The following is a 14,689-nucleotide window of genomic DNA, read 5'->3' as shown; positions in this document are numbered from 1 at the left end:
ATACAGTTTCTGATTTTCCGAAATACCACAACAGTTTAGAAAGTCAGAAGACATTTTGCTTGGCAGTGTCAATGGTTTGATGACAGACTAACTAGAACGCTCTTCAGAGCGGGTATGGTCATGGCCGGACTTGCCATTCTGTCCCCCTGGCATTTTCCCTGTGGGCTGCCAGCTCAGGGGCTGCTCTTAGAGCTGGATAAGTTGCATGACCCAACCATGCTTCCATGACCCCATTCTAGTTGCATCCTCTTGCAGTGTGGAGCTGGGTTGAACATTTTACAGGACTGATTTTGGTTTCCAGTAGGCAAATGTCTTTAGTGGCTGTAATCCAACATGGCGGCAGCCAAACAGTTGTTAGAATACTATGTACTTCCGCTTAAGGTTCTAGAATTTGATGCAAGACAGTACAGAGTTTGCCAATTTTCTGGCCTACTTTCTAGCCAGACTGAACAAATTCTTCAGATGACTTGCTTACTCTGCGTCCTCTCACCTTTCCATAGGTACCATTCACTTTGAATTTCTTTAATGTGTCTTTGTCGCTGCTGTTGCACAGGCGTCAATTCTGTGCTTTCCATAGAGTGTGTTCGGTTTGCAAAAGTTTCTAAAGCTCATCCGGGCAACTCATTAAAAGGAACAACTAGAAAGTTAAAAACAGGCAAAATAAAAAAAAAAAATAACAACAAGAAATTGCAAACGCAAAATAAATAGTGCGACAGAGCTACAAAAAAACACCCCCGCTGTGGTGTTATTATAATTCGGGGGGGTGGGGGGATATTTTCAAATAAATGCCCACCAACTGCAAAACCGAGACCTTTTCTCAGAAGATTTGTTTCATCTCTCTCAAGATGGATCCAAGCCCATTATCTCAACAAAACAACAAACAAGATAACATTCAAAGGGGAAGGCTGGTAAATTAGCAACCGAGCCATTGTCGTTTGCAGAATAATTGAAGCTGGGAGGGGAGCGGCTGTGGGGGGAAACAAACACGAAACAATAGGCTCAATGGAACAGCCAATTACCGTCCTCTCAAAATAGAACAGCCCTTGCAAATTAGCAGACATGGAACCATTCAGGTATAATTACAGCTGGCTATTAAAACACAATTTGCAAAATAAAATACCGCAAATTGCAAGAAATTGCACCCATGCTTCCCACTTCGAGAATACCATGTTTGGGAATATTTGACGATGAGGGTGGTGGTTACTATTGGACTTCACTAGGCATCTCACTGACTTTCTGGACTTTACCCAATCTATGCACACTCCGTAATCAGCCAGCAAGCGTTAGACTAGGGCATACATGCCAATAACCTTTATAGAAACAGAAAGTTCCATTAAGTAGTCCTCCTTGTCCAAGGCCCCTTAGTCACAATGCCCTACGGGAGGCGGCCATCTTGGATTGGTCATGGATCAACCAAGTGATGAAAAGCACCCAGCCACCAGGGGCCGTTTGCAGCCTCCAATGATGTTGAAACACATCTCAGAGAACTAGCTGTGATTTCCTAACACAAAATAATAGACAGAATGCTGAACAATGTCAAACATTCACCCCGGTACAGAGATCTGGGCCTAAATCCGTTGTCATGGGAGCAGTCCTGCCCGAACTGCCAGGCCAGATCCCCCCTGGACCAGAAACAAGTATTCTGGGACTGGTTTGGGGGTTTCACCCCTCATCAGTTAGGAAAGCTTAGCTCCAGTGGCATGAAGAGCATGGGACCCACGTCTGGGCATACCCATCCCACTCAGGGTGACAAATGCAAAAACAACAGTTAATGGACAGAATGCAGAACAATGTCAAACATTCACCCCAGTACAGAGATCTGGGCCTAAATTCATTGTCTTTTTGCTCACCACGCCATTCCAGTTTGGACCCGGCTGTATGCAAATCAGTCTTGACCCTGTTCCCTGGATTGGATACAAGCACCCTGGTACCGGGTTCAGGATATCACCCCTCATCAGCCAGGATAGATTGAATCCAGTGGCACGGCGAGCAAGGGACCCACGTCTGGTCATAACCCGTCCCACTCGGGGTGACAAATATCCTCATGATCCGATACTGAAATGTTGCTCTGAGGCCACTAATGCAGGTTACCTGAGGGGTAGCTCTGCTGGCCTAACATGGTCTATTAAAGCATGTATTAGGAAGCAGAAATTGCAAAAATAAAATGTATATTACCTATTCTTACACCTATTGGATTTCTCCGGCAAATACAAGCAGTGTCTAATTGATCTGTTGCAAAATGCGAATTTTATAAAGTGGTCCAAAATATTTACCCAAGATAATTACTATTCCGGCTTAAATCAATTTTGATAAAAGGAACATCCATGCGTGATCATAGCTAAGATGCTTAATATGCTTCCATTTATATAATTACACCTCTTATTAACAACAGTGAAAGGCGCCAAAAAATGATTGCATGTCAACTGGAATCTTGCAGAAGGCAGGCGCAGATCAAAAGACACAGCCTGGGTCAATTAATAAAGGCATGAATGCTTATAATGTCTGCACAGAAGACTGAAACCTGCTTCCTTGCTAAAGTGCACGGATTTCAGCATTAAACTCGAGTATTTTTCAGATGTCACTTGAGGTGCATTTTCACATTTTCTTTTTGCAGTTTATCTAGCGCGAACTCGACCCAGAGGTATCAGCGCGCTTTACATGAGCACCAGTTGCGTTACAGACGGACACATTCATTTTGTTAGGCACGGGGAGATTGAATGATTTGCCCAGAATCACAGGATGTCGAGCGTCCCTGCCGAGACTCGAACCGGTTCCCCAGCTTCAAGCTCAACCGCTCTAGCCATTAGGCCACATCCTCTTTGCATAGTCTTATGATCTCGCAAAGCAGTGAATCCTAGAGTCTACAAGTACCCGACGAAGCTCATTTGATGGACCCTGGAAGGATGGAAGCCAATAGGTGGCTCCATTGGCCCCGATGTCACAGTCGCCTGGCTTTCTTGATCTACTCCGCTTCAAGTGCAGAAGAGGGAAGTGTTTTCAGAGGTTTTCCACCAGCATGAATGAATGGGAAGTTCTGATATAGCGCGCGGCTACTCAGTGAGTGTCCTGGTGCTTAGGCAACTGGAGACGGAAAAGAAGCAGGGAACAGCAGGAGTCCTACAAACACTAAAGTTTAAATAAAAATGTTTTCAACTCTTTCCTGAATTTTGTTTCCTCCATGATGGATCTCAGATGTCCAGGCATCTGATTCCACGAGTTGGCCACCTTGGCTGTAAAATAGGAGCCTCCTTTGGGCTGTTTTTAGGTCTCGCCTGACCCAGCGCATGCGCTGCTCTGGCGAGACTTATTGAGAGGGCTCCAAAAAGTGCTACCAGGCCAGCCTAGAGCTACAGTGAATGTGCGCGGCCGCGCGCGCCGTGCTTGGCCGCGATTACTTTCACTTTCGCGGCCGCTTTGATGCTTGATCGCGATCACTTTCACGGCCGCTTGGCATAGCCAATCGGTCTCGCTTTTGGGACCTTATAAGTATTTAGTTATGCAACGGTTGCATGGCTAAACACTTATAAGGTGTTAAAGGCGAGACCTATTGGCTATGCCAATGCTTGTTTAATCTTGAACCAAGAGTGGAGCAGCACTGCTGGAAAGCAGGGACCTCCCTGGTCTGTATCGCTTGATCCTCTCATTTGGGTACCTGCGCCCTTTGTTGTGGAGGGCTTGATGTGTCAGAGCCTTGTACATGATCGGAGTTATATAAGGCAGGCGAACCACCATGTTGAGAGCTGCTTGTAAATGTTCGACCAAATATTCAGGAGGACCCAAGCGCAGAAGATTGGCACAGCCCAGCCTAGAGAGAACCAATGCCCTGATCATCAGGTGAAAGAGAGTTAAGAAACGTCCTCAGCCTGCCACAAATCCAAAATAAATATTTCACAACTGCTGGCACCTGAGCACTGAAAGATAGTTGAGAGTCAAACATAGCACCCAGATTTCTGCCCGCCGCTGATGGGAGGAGCTGGGGGGATGCAGCTAGGCCCCGCTCCTGCCCATCCATGGACGGGATTCAACCCAAACAGTAGGATCTCGGGCTTGTCTGGGTTGCCCTGCAATTTATTGACTCTAAGCCATTCAAGCAACAGCTTCATGCAACGTGCATATGCATCTTTTGCACTTGCAGGATCCCCATCATACATGAGCAGCAGATGTGTATCATCCATGTAAGATATGACCTTGATAACAAAGGATTCAACCAAACATGCCATGGGGGTCATATAAATGTTGAAGAGAGGAGGACTCAGGGAGGAGCCATGTGGCCTCCCCCACTCCAGAGGCTTAAGGTCTTATCCCGCCGACCTCTTGTCGCTCAAGAAAAGAGCCCAGCCAACCTGAGGCTGGACCCGTCAGCCCAGATGTTCTAAGCTGTGGAGCAAGATGATGTGGTTCACAGCATCTAATGTGGCTGACAGGTCTAACAGTACCTGGGCTAGAGCGGTAGGCCTTGAAGCTGGGGAACCGCTTTCGAGTCTTGGCAGGGATGCTTAACACCGTGTGATTCTGGGCAAATCAGTAATCTCCCCGTCCCTAACAAAAAGGAACATGTACATCTGTAAAGCAACTGGTGGTCATGTAAAGCGCTCTGATAACTTCAGGTCGAGTTTGTGCTCTATAATACTACCCTCCCCCCCAAAAAATGTCCAGCACCCAAACTGGTCTTAATCGATTCTGAGACCCTCAATAGCCTGGTGGGCTTTGAAGCGAGATTGGACCAGGACGTTTACTTTTTCACTGTGTTCGTGGTCATTTCTCCCCTTTCAAGGGCATTCCAGAACATCCCAAAAATTGGAAACATCTTTTTTTGGTTTATATAAAAGGCTGCTATTGGTTGGGACGGGACGCCATTTCTCAATCTGATTGGACGGGACAGGTCTACATTGCAAAGGCCCTGCTTCATTTATAATATGCCAGAGAGCTGGATTTAAGAAGTACGGATCTCTTAATATATTAATTATAAAAAAAATAGGAAACAGAAAAACCGCCAGATTAAATGCGGTGTGTCACCTCCTTGTTTTTTTTTTATTAACACACCCTCACACGCCCCCACAACAGTACCCCAAGCTGTGTGGAAAGTAAAAGAAAAACACAGCCAGCTGCACTTAATAAGGATCATAACAAGGCGGCTTGCTCACATGCGGTTATAAGGCAAATGCAAATTATGTAAATATCTAGTTGCTAATTAGGCGGCTGGAACAGATGTGGGGAGCAGCATCATCCTCGTCAGCGAACACAGCACCGGCGGAGCCCGCATCTTTCCATCTTCCTCCCACAACACAAGTAGCATCTTTCAGCTAAGCAGCGTTGTTGCATTGCCAACGGAGCCGATCCTCCAAAAAGAGAGGCCAAGAAATGAATGGGGCCACGACTGACTGACGGGAATGGAATTCCGCTGTATGAAGCCAAAGCAGACAACAGGGCTGAGAAAAAAGGGTGGGGAGACTCCACCCTGGGTACCGAAATGTAGACAACACCGCCGCCGCCCGACAGAGGAGTGGAAGTAACGGAGACTCCCCTACAGTACAGAGGAGTAACGTGTGGAAGAAGCCAGTAAAAGTACTGGAGCGTAGACATCAGAGCCCTACTGGGGAGTGGCGTGGGAGAGAATCCACCAACAGTACTGGAGCGTAGACATCAGAGCCCTACTGGAGAGTGGCGTGGAAGAGAATCCACCAACAGTACTGGAGCGTAGACATCAGAGCCCTGCAGAGGAGTGGCGTGGGAGAGAATCCACCAACAGTACTGGAGCGTAGACATCAGAGCCCTGCAGAGGAGTGGCGTGGGAGAGAATCCACCAACAATACTGGAGCGTAGACATCAGAGCCCTGCAGAGGGGTGGCGTGGGAGGGAATCCACCAACAGTACTGGAGCATAGACATCAGAGCCCTGCAGAGGAGTGGAGGTGGGAGATAATCCACCAACAGTACTGGAGCGTAGACATCAAAGCCCTGCAGAGGAGTGGCGTGGGAGAGAATCCACCAACAGTACTGGAGCGTAGACATCAGAGCCCTGCAGAGGAGTGGCGTGGGAGAGAATCCACCAACAATACTGGAGCGTAGACATCAGAGCCCTGCAGAGGGGTGGCGTGGGAGGGAATCCACCAACAGTACTGGAGCGTAGACATCAGAGCCCTGCAGAGGAGTGGCGGTGGGAGAGAATCCACCAACAGTACTGGAGCGTAGACATCAAAGCCCTGCAGAGGAGTGGCGTGGGAGAGAATCCACCAACAGTACTGGAGCGTAGACATCAGAGCCCTGCAGAGGAGTGGCGTGGGAGAGAATCCACCAACAATACTGGAGCGTAGACATCAGAGCCCTGCAGAGGGGTGGCGTGGGAGGGAATCCACCAACAGTACTGGAGCGTAGACATCAGAGCCCTGCAGAGGAGTGGCGTGGGAGAGAATCCACCAACAGTACTGGAGCGTAGACATCAGAGCCCTGCAGAGGAGTGGCGGTGGGAGATAATCCACCAACAGTACTGGAGCGTAGACATCAAAGCCCTGCAGAGGAGTGGCATGGGAGAGAATCCACCAACAGTACTGGAGCGTAGACGTCAGAGCCCTACTGGGGAGTGGCGGTGGGAGAGAATCTACCAACAGTACTGGAGCGTAGTCATCAGAGCCCTGCAGAGGAGTGGAGGTGGGAGAAAATCCACCAACAGTACTGGAGCGTAGACATCAGAGCCGTGCAGAGGAGTGGCGTGGGAGAGAATCCACCAACAGTACTGGAGCGTAGACGTCAGAGCCCTACTGGGGAGTGGCGGTGGGAGAGAATCTACCAACAGTACTGGAGCGTAGACATCACAGCCCTGCAGAGGAGTGGCGGTGGGAGAGAATCCACCAACAGTACTGGAGCGCAGACATCAAAGCCCTGCAGAGGGGTGGCGTGGGAGAGAATCCACCAACAGTACTGGAGCGTAGTCATCACAGCCCTGCAGAGGAGTGGCGGTGGGAGAGAATCCACCAACAGTACTGGAGCGTAGTCATCACAGCCCTACAGAGGAGTGGCAGTGGGAGAGAATCCACCAACAGTACTGGAGCGTAGACATCAGAGCCCTAAAGGGGAATGGAGGTGGGAGAGAATCCACCCTTGGTACTGTAGCGTAAACGTCAGATCCCTGCAGCAGTGGCGTGGGAGAGAATTCATCAACAGTACTGAAGCGTAGACATCACAACCCTGCAGAGGTGTGGCATGGAAGAGAATCCACCCTTGGTACTGTAGCGCTGACATCAGAGCCCTAGAGGGGAGTGGCATGGAAGAGAATCCACCCTTGGTACTGTAGCGTAAAGGTCGGAGCCCTACAGAGAAGTGGCGGTGTGAGAGAACCCACTTGTGGTACTGAAGAGTAAAGGTCAGAGCCCTACGGAGGAGTGATGATGAGAGAGAATCCACCCTTGGTACTGAAGCATAAAGGTCACAGCCCTACAAAAGAATGACGTGTGGAGGACTCCACCAACAATATTGGAGTGTAGACGTCAGAACCCTACAGGGAAGTAGTGGTGGGAGAGAATCCACCCACGTTACTGGAGCGTAAGGGTCAGAGCCCTACAGAGTAGTGGCGGTAGGAGAGAATCCACCCATGGTACTGGAGCATAAGGGTCAGAGCCCTACAGAGGAGTTGCAGTGGTAGAGAATCCACCCATGGCACAGAAGCGTAAAGGTCAGAGTCTACAGAGCAGTGGCAGTCGAAGAGAAATCACCCTTGGTACTGAAGCGTAGACGTCAGAGCCCTATAGGGAAGTGGCGTGGGAGATAATCCACCCTTTGTATTGTAGCGTACATATCAAGGCCCGGCAGGATTGGCAGTGGGAGAGAATCCACCAACAGTAATAAAGCGTAGACATCACAGCCCTGCAGAAGAGTGGCGGTGGGAGAAAACCCACCAACAGTACTGAAGGGTAAATACCAGAGACCTGCAGAGGAGTGGCAGTCGGAGCAAATCTACCTTTGTTACTGTAGCGTAGACGTCGGAGCCGTACATGGGAGCGGCGTGGGAGAGAATCCACCCTTGGTACGGTAGCGTAAACGTCAAGAGCCCTGCAGGACTGTCGGTGGAGGAGACTCTCCCTAACCAGACTGAAGTACAGGCACCGCAGTGAGCCCTACAGGAGTGGTAGGGGAGACTCCACCCTCAGCACTGGAGGGCAGACACCGGGGCCCACAGAGAGGGGTGGGAGAGACTCCACCCTCAGCACTGGAGGGCAGACACCGGGGCCCACAGAGAGGGGTGGGAGAGACTCCACCCTCAGCACTGGAGGGCAGACACCGGGGCCCACAGAGAGGGGTGGGAGAGACTCCACCCTCAGCACTGGAGGGCAGACACCGGGGCCCACAGAGAGGGGTGGGAGAGACTCCACCCTCAGCACTGGAGGGCAGACACCGGGGCCCACAGAGAGGGGTGGGAGAGACTCCACCCTCAGCACTGGAGGGCAGACACCGGGGCCCACAGAGAGGGGTGATGGAGAGACTCCACCCCCAGCGCTGGAGGGCAGACACCGGGGCCCACAGAGAGGAGTGATGGAGACTCCAACCCAGCACTGGAGGGCAGACACCAGGGCCCACAGAGAGGGGTGGGAGAGACTCCACCCTCAGCACTGGAGGGCAGACACCGGGGCCCACAGAGAGGGGTGGGAGAGACTCCACCCCCAGCGCTGGAGGGCAGACACCGGGGCCCACAGAGAGGAGTGATGGAGACTCCACCCCAGCACTGGAGGGCAGACACCAGGACCATAGAGAGGGATGATGGAGAGACTCCACCCCAGCACTGGAGGGCAGACACCGGGGCCCACAGAGAGGGGTGATGGAGAGACTCCACCCCCAGCGCTGGAGGGCAGACACCGGGGCCCACAGAGAGGAGTGATGGAGACTCCACCCCAGCACTGGAGGGCAGACACCAGGGCCCATAGAGAGGGATGATGGAGAGACTCCACCCCAGCACTGGAGGGCAGACACCAGGGCCTATAGAGAGGGATGATGGAGAGACTCCACCCTCAGCACTGGAGGGCAGACACCGGGGCCCACAGAGAGGGGTGATGGAGAGACTCCACCCCCAGCACTGGAGGGCAGACACCGGGGCCCATAGAGAGGGGTGATGGAGAGACTCCACCCTAAGAGCTGGAGGGCAGACACCAGGGCCCACAGAGAGGGGTGGGAGAGACTCCACCCCCAGCACTGGAGGGCGGACACCGGGGCCCACAGAGAGGGGTGGGAGAGACTCCACCCTCAGCACTGGAGGGCAGACACCAGGGCCCACAGAGAGGGGTGATGGGGGAGACCTCACCCTCAGCACTGGAGGGCAGACACCGGGGCCCATAGAAAGGGTATGATGGAGAGACTCCACCCCAGCACTGGAGGCAGACACCGGGGCCCACAGAGAGGGGTGATGGAGAGACTCCACCCCAGCACTGGAGGGCAGACACCGGGGCCCACAGAGAGTGGTGGGAGAGACTCCACTCTCAGCACTGGAGGGCAGACACCGGGGCCCACAGAGAGGGGTGGGAGAGACTCCACCCTCAGCGCTGGAGGGCAGACACCGGGGCCCACAGAGAGGGATAACGGAGAGACTCCACCCCCAGCACTGGAGGGAGGACACCAGGGCCCATAGAGAGGGGTAATGGGGGAGACCTCACCCTCAGCGCTGGAGGGCAGACACCAGGGCCCACAGAGAGGAGTGATGGAGAGACTCCACCCCCAGCACTGGAGGGCAGACACCAGGGCCCACAGAGAGGGGTGATAGAGAGACTCCACCCTCAGCACTGGAGGGCAGACACCAGGGCCCACAGAGAGGGGTGATGGAGAGACTCCACCCCCAGCACTGGAGGGCAGACACCAGGGCCCACTGTGAGGGGTGGGAGAGACTCCACCCTCAGCACTGGAGGGAAGACACCGGGGCCCACAGAGAGGGGTGATGGAGAGACTCCACCCTCAGCACTGGAGGGCAGACACTGGGGCCCACAGAGAGAGGGGATGGGAGAGACTCCACCCTCAGCACTGGAGGGCAGACACCGGGGCCCACAGAGGTGGGTGGGAGAGACTCCACCCTCAGCACTGGAGGGCAGACACCAGGGCCCATTGAGAGGGGTGGGAGAGACTCCACCCTCAGCACTGGAGGGCAGACACCGGGGCCCACAGAGAGGGGTGATGGGAGAGGCCTCGCCCTCAGCACTGGAGGGCAGACACCAGGGCCCACAGAGAGGGGTGATGGGAGAGGCCTCGCCCTCAGCACTGGAGGGCAGACACGGAGTCTAACAGATTTGTTTAACACAGAACAAAAAACATTTAAGATTTAAGGGTTCTCTCCGGGCGGAGTTAATTAAGAGCCCGTGGCCCTGGACGTGTCAGCAGAAAAACTAACCGGGATTCGGCAAGGGGCTCCCCAGGCAGAGGCACGGAAAGACAAATGACTTGCACACTCGCGGGGGCCCTGGGGAGGCGCTGGAGGGAGGGCGGAGAGGAAAGAGCATCTTGAAAGTGAAGGAGGGGAAGCAAGGAGGGGAGGCTGGGAAAGGGATGGAGGGAGGTAGAGGAGGAGAGAAATAAGACGGGAAGCATGGAGGGAAAGATGTGGAGAGGAGAGGGGCAGGAAAAAGTGAGTGAGATGGAGGTAAAGGTGGGAGTGGAAGGAGAGCGGAAGACAAAGAAGAACATTATTGAGGAAAGGAGGGGCAGGGCGCAGTTACTACTGGTGCAGCAGGTGCAGTGGCACTGCAGCCTGGAGCCCTGACAGGTCCCTTCAACCCCGAAAATTCCTGTATTTTGCTACCCCAACAGCAGTCAAAGGGGCCATTTTTTCTTGCTCGCGCCAGGGCCCATGGCAACCGAGGAGGGCGTAGCAAGGGCACGCGCATTTGGGTAAGGAAGGCGCGCGGCTCTTAACAGGCGAGGCCTCTTCACACGTGTGCACCAGGGGGTAGCGTGCGCCCCGGACGGGGGCAGGGGTCTAAAGCCCCTCGACCTTCTCCAGACTCGTCCCACGGTCTCTGACCTGTTGCCCCCGGAGACTGGTGGGGCACGTGCTGCTCCTGAGGTAAGGAGAGAGTCAGCCATAGCAACATGGCAGGTAGGAAATAGAAAAGTGGGGCGCAGGCAGGCGTGTCTGGCAGTGCTTAGTTGTAAACACAAAATAAGAGGGGAGGGGGAGGGGTTTGAAGTTTTCCTAGGGGCCCGCCTCAGGCGCTAGTTGCCAATAGCGAGAATGCTTAGCTTCGATGCCACGTGGCCTCTTTCTCCTCTCCCATCCTCTTTATCTCACTATTGAAGTCTCTTTTTAATCTTCTCTCTCCCTTTCTCACCGTTTTCCGTCCTTCTCTTCCTTATTTTCCTGTGTTTGTCTCTTACTCGGGTAAAAGCCTGATGATAAAAGTATATCCTGGTACTCAGAACCGAGTGCTTGTGCCCACCACCTGCAACCCTGAACCACCGACCCAAACCAGGCACTGAGGTACACTGCTGTGTGAACCAAGGCCCTCACCAGGTACAGGGTTGGGGACACCTAGGGAAGCGCCCCAGTGAAGTAGAACTTCCGGGTTCAGGCCCGCCCAAGGGTGGTTCTCATCTGCACAAGTGAGCCAATCACCGTGCACCAGAACAGAGACACCTGTAAATGATTGGTCCGTTTCTACCACATCATTCACCCTCAGGAAGTGGGGTGATACACTGCTCCAACGGTTGCTTTCCTGCAGCAGCAAAGCAAAGCGCAGCACACCCATTTTTAGGTCGAGCATTTGAGACCTCTTGTATATACTTTAGTATATACTTATATGTGTATGTACTTTGTGGGCTCTGGAGATCAGCCCTAGGACTTGTCTACTTCCGCTTAGGGACTTTTTTTCTGTTCAACTGCCTCTATTTAACTGTCTTAATAGAAAACGACCAGCAGAGGTCAGTAAAATACCAGAATCCCTTTAGAATTCTCTAGATTCCAGTCCATAGAAATTGTCTTCCACAAGCACCCGTAGACAATAATATTTTTTTCATATCTTGTTCTTCAGTGATATGACCACCGAAGGCCCTGATTTTCTATTAAAAACAGAGCTTTGGACTATACCATTTCCCGCTGAAAGGCAATATTTCTCTCCTCGTGTTCCCATACCTGGCATGTCACACAGTTTGGTGCTTAATTTCCCTCCATGTTAAAGAACATTAGATGTTTCAGCACCCAGGCTAATGTGCTGCATAGCTAAATACATATATAGTCCCAAAGGCGAGACCGATTGCTTTGTAAAAGCTTGTTAAATTCAAGCTCTGCTTTCCTACGGGAGCAAAGGTAGGGACAATCATTGGGTTTAAAAAATCCAGATGGATACCAGACAAATTGTACAGCCTTCGAATTGCAAAGAGCAGTCGGCAGATTAGAAGGCTGATCCTCGGCAGATTCTCGGGGCCATTCATAATTTCGGAATGTGGTTTCTAGCTCTTAGCACAAATCGTTGCAGCTTCTTCTTAAGGTGACAGACCAACTTCTAACCACGTTTGCGCTCGTTTATCCCTCTCACAGATTAAGGTGCTTGTTTTCCAATAGGGAATTATCTCTTATATGTAATTTGTAAATAAGCCACCAGTTTCATTATTCAAGCAGACTCGATGCTTGTGTACAATCCCCTTGATTTTTCATCACTTCCTTACTGCCACACGATCTGTTTATCTACTGGGTCATAGTACAAACATATGAGTACATGGTAAAAAGCGTTAGTGCACGTTGTACGATCTGAGATGCTGGTGGTTCATAATAACAAGGGTTACGAGGCCATTCCAGACAATAGAGTTTCGGTTCTAGGCCTGCAGGCCTTCTGCAGGTTCAACTTCTAGTAGTAGCTAGATCTACAGTGAGGGTCTTAGATCAGTTAATGAGTATATAACTATTACATCAAGCCTCCTGTGTCAGACAAGCAGGATCTTACCCCTGATATCTGTGCACCAGGATCCTACAAAAAGAGCCAATTCGATAGGCCCTTTGCAGGGCCGGATGTTGGCGTGGACGAGCTGGGCCCAGGGTACCAATCTTCAGTGGGGCACACAGAGCTATTTGCATTAAGGCCATGCAAACAGCAGAGTACCTCCCACTTGGCTGCAGTGATTCAATGTAAAGTGCTTTTAATAATTTTTAACGTGCCGCAGCCGCTGTTTTTAAAATTCCATCTGCCCCTTCCTTGCTCTTCCATCTCCGCCCCAACCTCTTCTGCCACACCCTATCGCCCCCTCCAAACAACTTGGTACAAGCGTGACCTGCCTAAGCGGCAAGTGGTTCAGGTGAGCTGGGCCGGTGATCACACGCCATGTCACTGCGGTGATGAACAGAGCCAGGGACAAACCTAGCACCAAAGGCCCCCCTGCTGTGTCCTTTTATTCACCATCAGTAGCAAGGGGGGGCATTTCTTCAAGCCTCGGGGGCTATCCCAGCAAAGGTTGAAGTTTTCCACACACACCCATGCTCAAACATGCTCAGTTCCTTTACTATATCTACACTGTGTGTTATTACTTTGTCTCAGCGAGGTCTCCCTCACCTGCCTCTTCTCCAGGCTTCAGAGTTAGATGTCGGCATCTCTCTCTTTATTGTGTTTCTGGTGAAGAACTGCGGCCATCTTAGTTGCTCACCTCTGGCATAGCTCCTATTAGTTCTAGCTGTTTGTTCGCAGACTCATTGTTCAGAACACACATCATATACTTAGAGTGGGTGGGCTTTGTGTGGGCGCCTTGCTCGTGATTGGATGGCTTTGTTGTCTATCTCCGGTGGCTTCTCTTGATTCGATGGCGGTCCTCTCTGTTCTTGTATTTGTCCCGCCCAGACGTCTTTCGGTCTCACAGTGTTCCCTTTGGATGAGTTTTATCTTTACACTTCTGCCCTGAGTGGACTCTGTTTTCTTTATTTAGCAGCACCTCATGGGAGAGCATGTGTTTCTTTGCTCTCGTCCACTTCTTTTCTTTAACAGCACTCCACGGGAGTGCCTGTGTTCCCATGCCCCCCGTGTGTTTCCTGTTATTCCTCTGCTCCCCCTTTTTAATTTTTTTTACATGTATTTATTTTAACAAGGGCATAGCAGCTGCAAAGTGCTACCAGACCCACATGTTTTGTTTTTACTGCCCTGTTCCCCATCCCACCTTGAATTTTTTCTTTATTTTTCTTTCTTTAATTTTACTTTATTTTTCTATATTATGGCCCGGCCACTGCAAAGTGCTACCAGGCCATTCTTTTCCTTTTTTTTTGAGCTGAGACTCAGTGTTTTTTCACTTTATTTAAATTTATTGTTCTAACATTGCTGTCTGCCATTTTAGAAAATTAGAATTTTAAAAATGGCCATTCCACACCACCGCATTCTCACACATGCATCATACGAGTATGAATGCACATAGGTCACAAAACACGCGTGTGAATCAGCAGCCGTCTTCGAATGCACGCTCTTCAGTTGAATATCCATTGCAAGGTTACTGGCCATGCATGTGGATTCGTCATGATACCGCATTCGCATGAGGCTGGCAATCGATAAAACATTACAAAGCTAGGACCGAAACCTATTGGCTTTGCCAGTGCTTGTTTATTTTAACCTTTTCGACCTACACAGCTCACACTAATAATGAAGATAATGATGAAGATAGCAGAGTTGTCCCTCAGGTTACAGAGATCCCAGTAATGCTGTTGATCAGGGATGTCCATACAAAGGCCAGGAAAGACCTATCCATGCCAG

General features: G+C 51.3%; 1 protein-coding gene across 2 annotated transcripts in view; it reads right to left on the bottom strand.

The window, feature by feature from the left end:
• The window catches only part of EFNB3 (ephrin B3), a 347,907-nt gene that overhangs the window by 238,928 nt on the left and 94,290 nt on the right, over window positions 1-14,689 (bottom strand). The window lies entirely within an intron of this gene.

This window comes from Triturus cristatus, chromosome 12 (genome assembly GCF_964204655.1).
Source record: "Triturus cristatus chromosome 12, aTriCri1.1, whole genome shotgun sequence".
NCBI classification, from domain to species: domain Eukaryota; kingdom Metazoa; phylum Chordata; class Amphibia; order Caudata; family Salamandridae; genus Triturus; species Triturus cristatus.
Note: the sequence above shows the minus strand (reverse complement) of the source record. Positions and strands in the feature narration are given on the sequence as shown.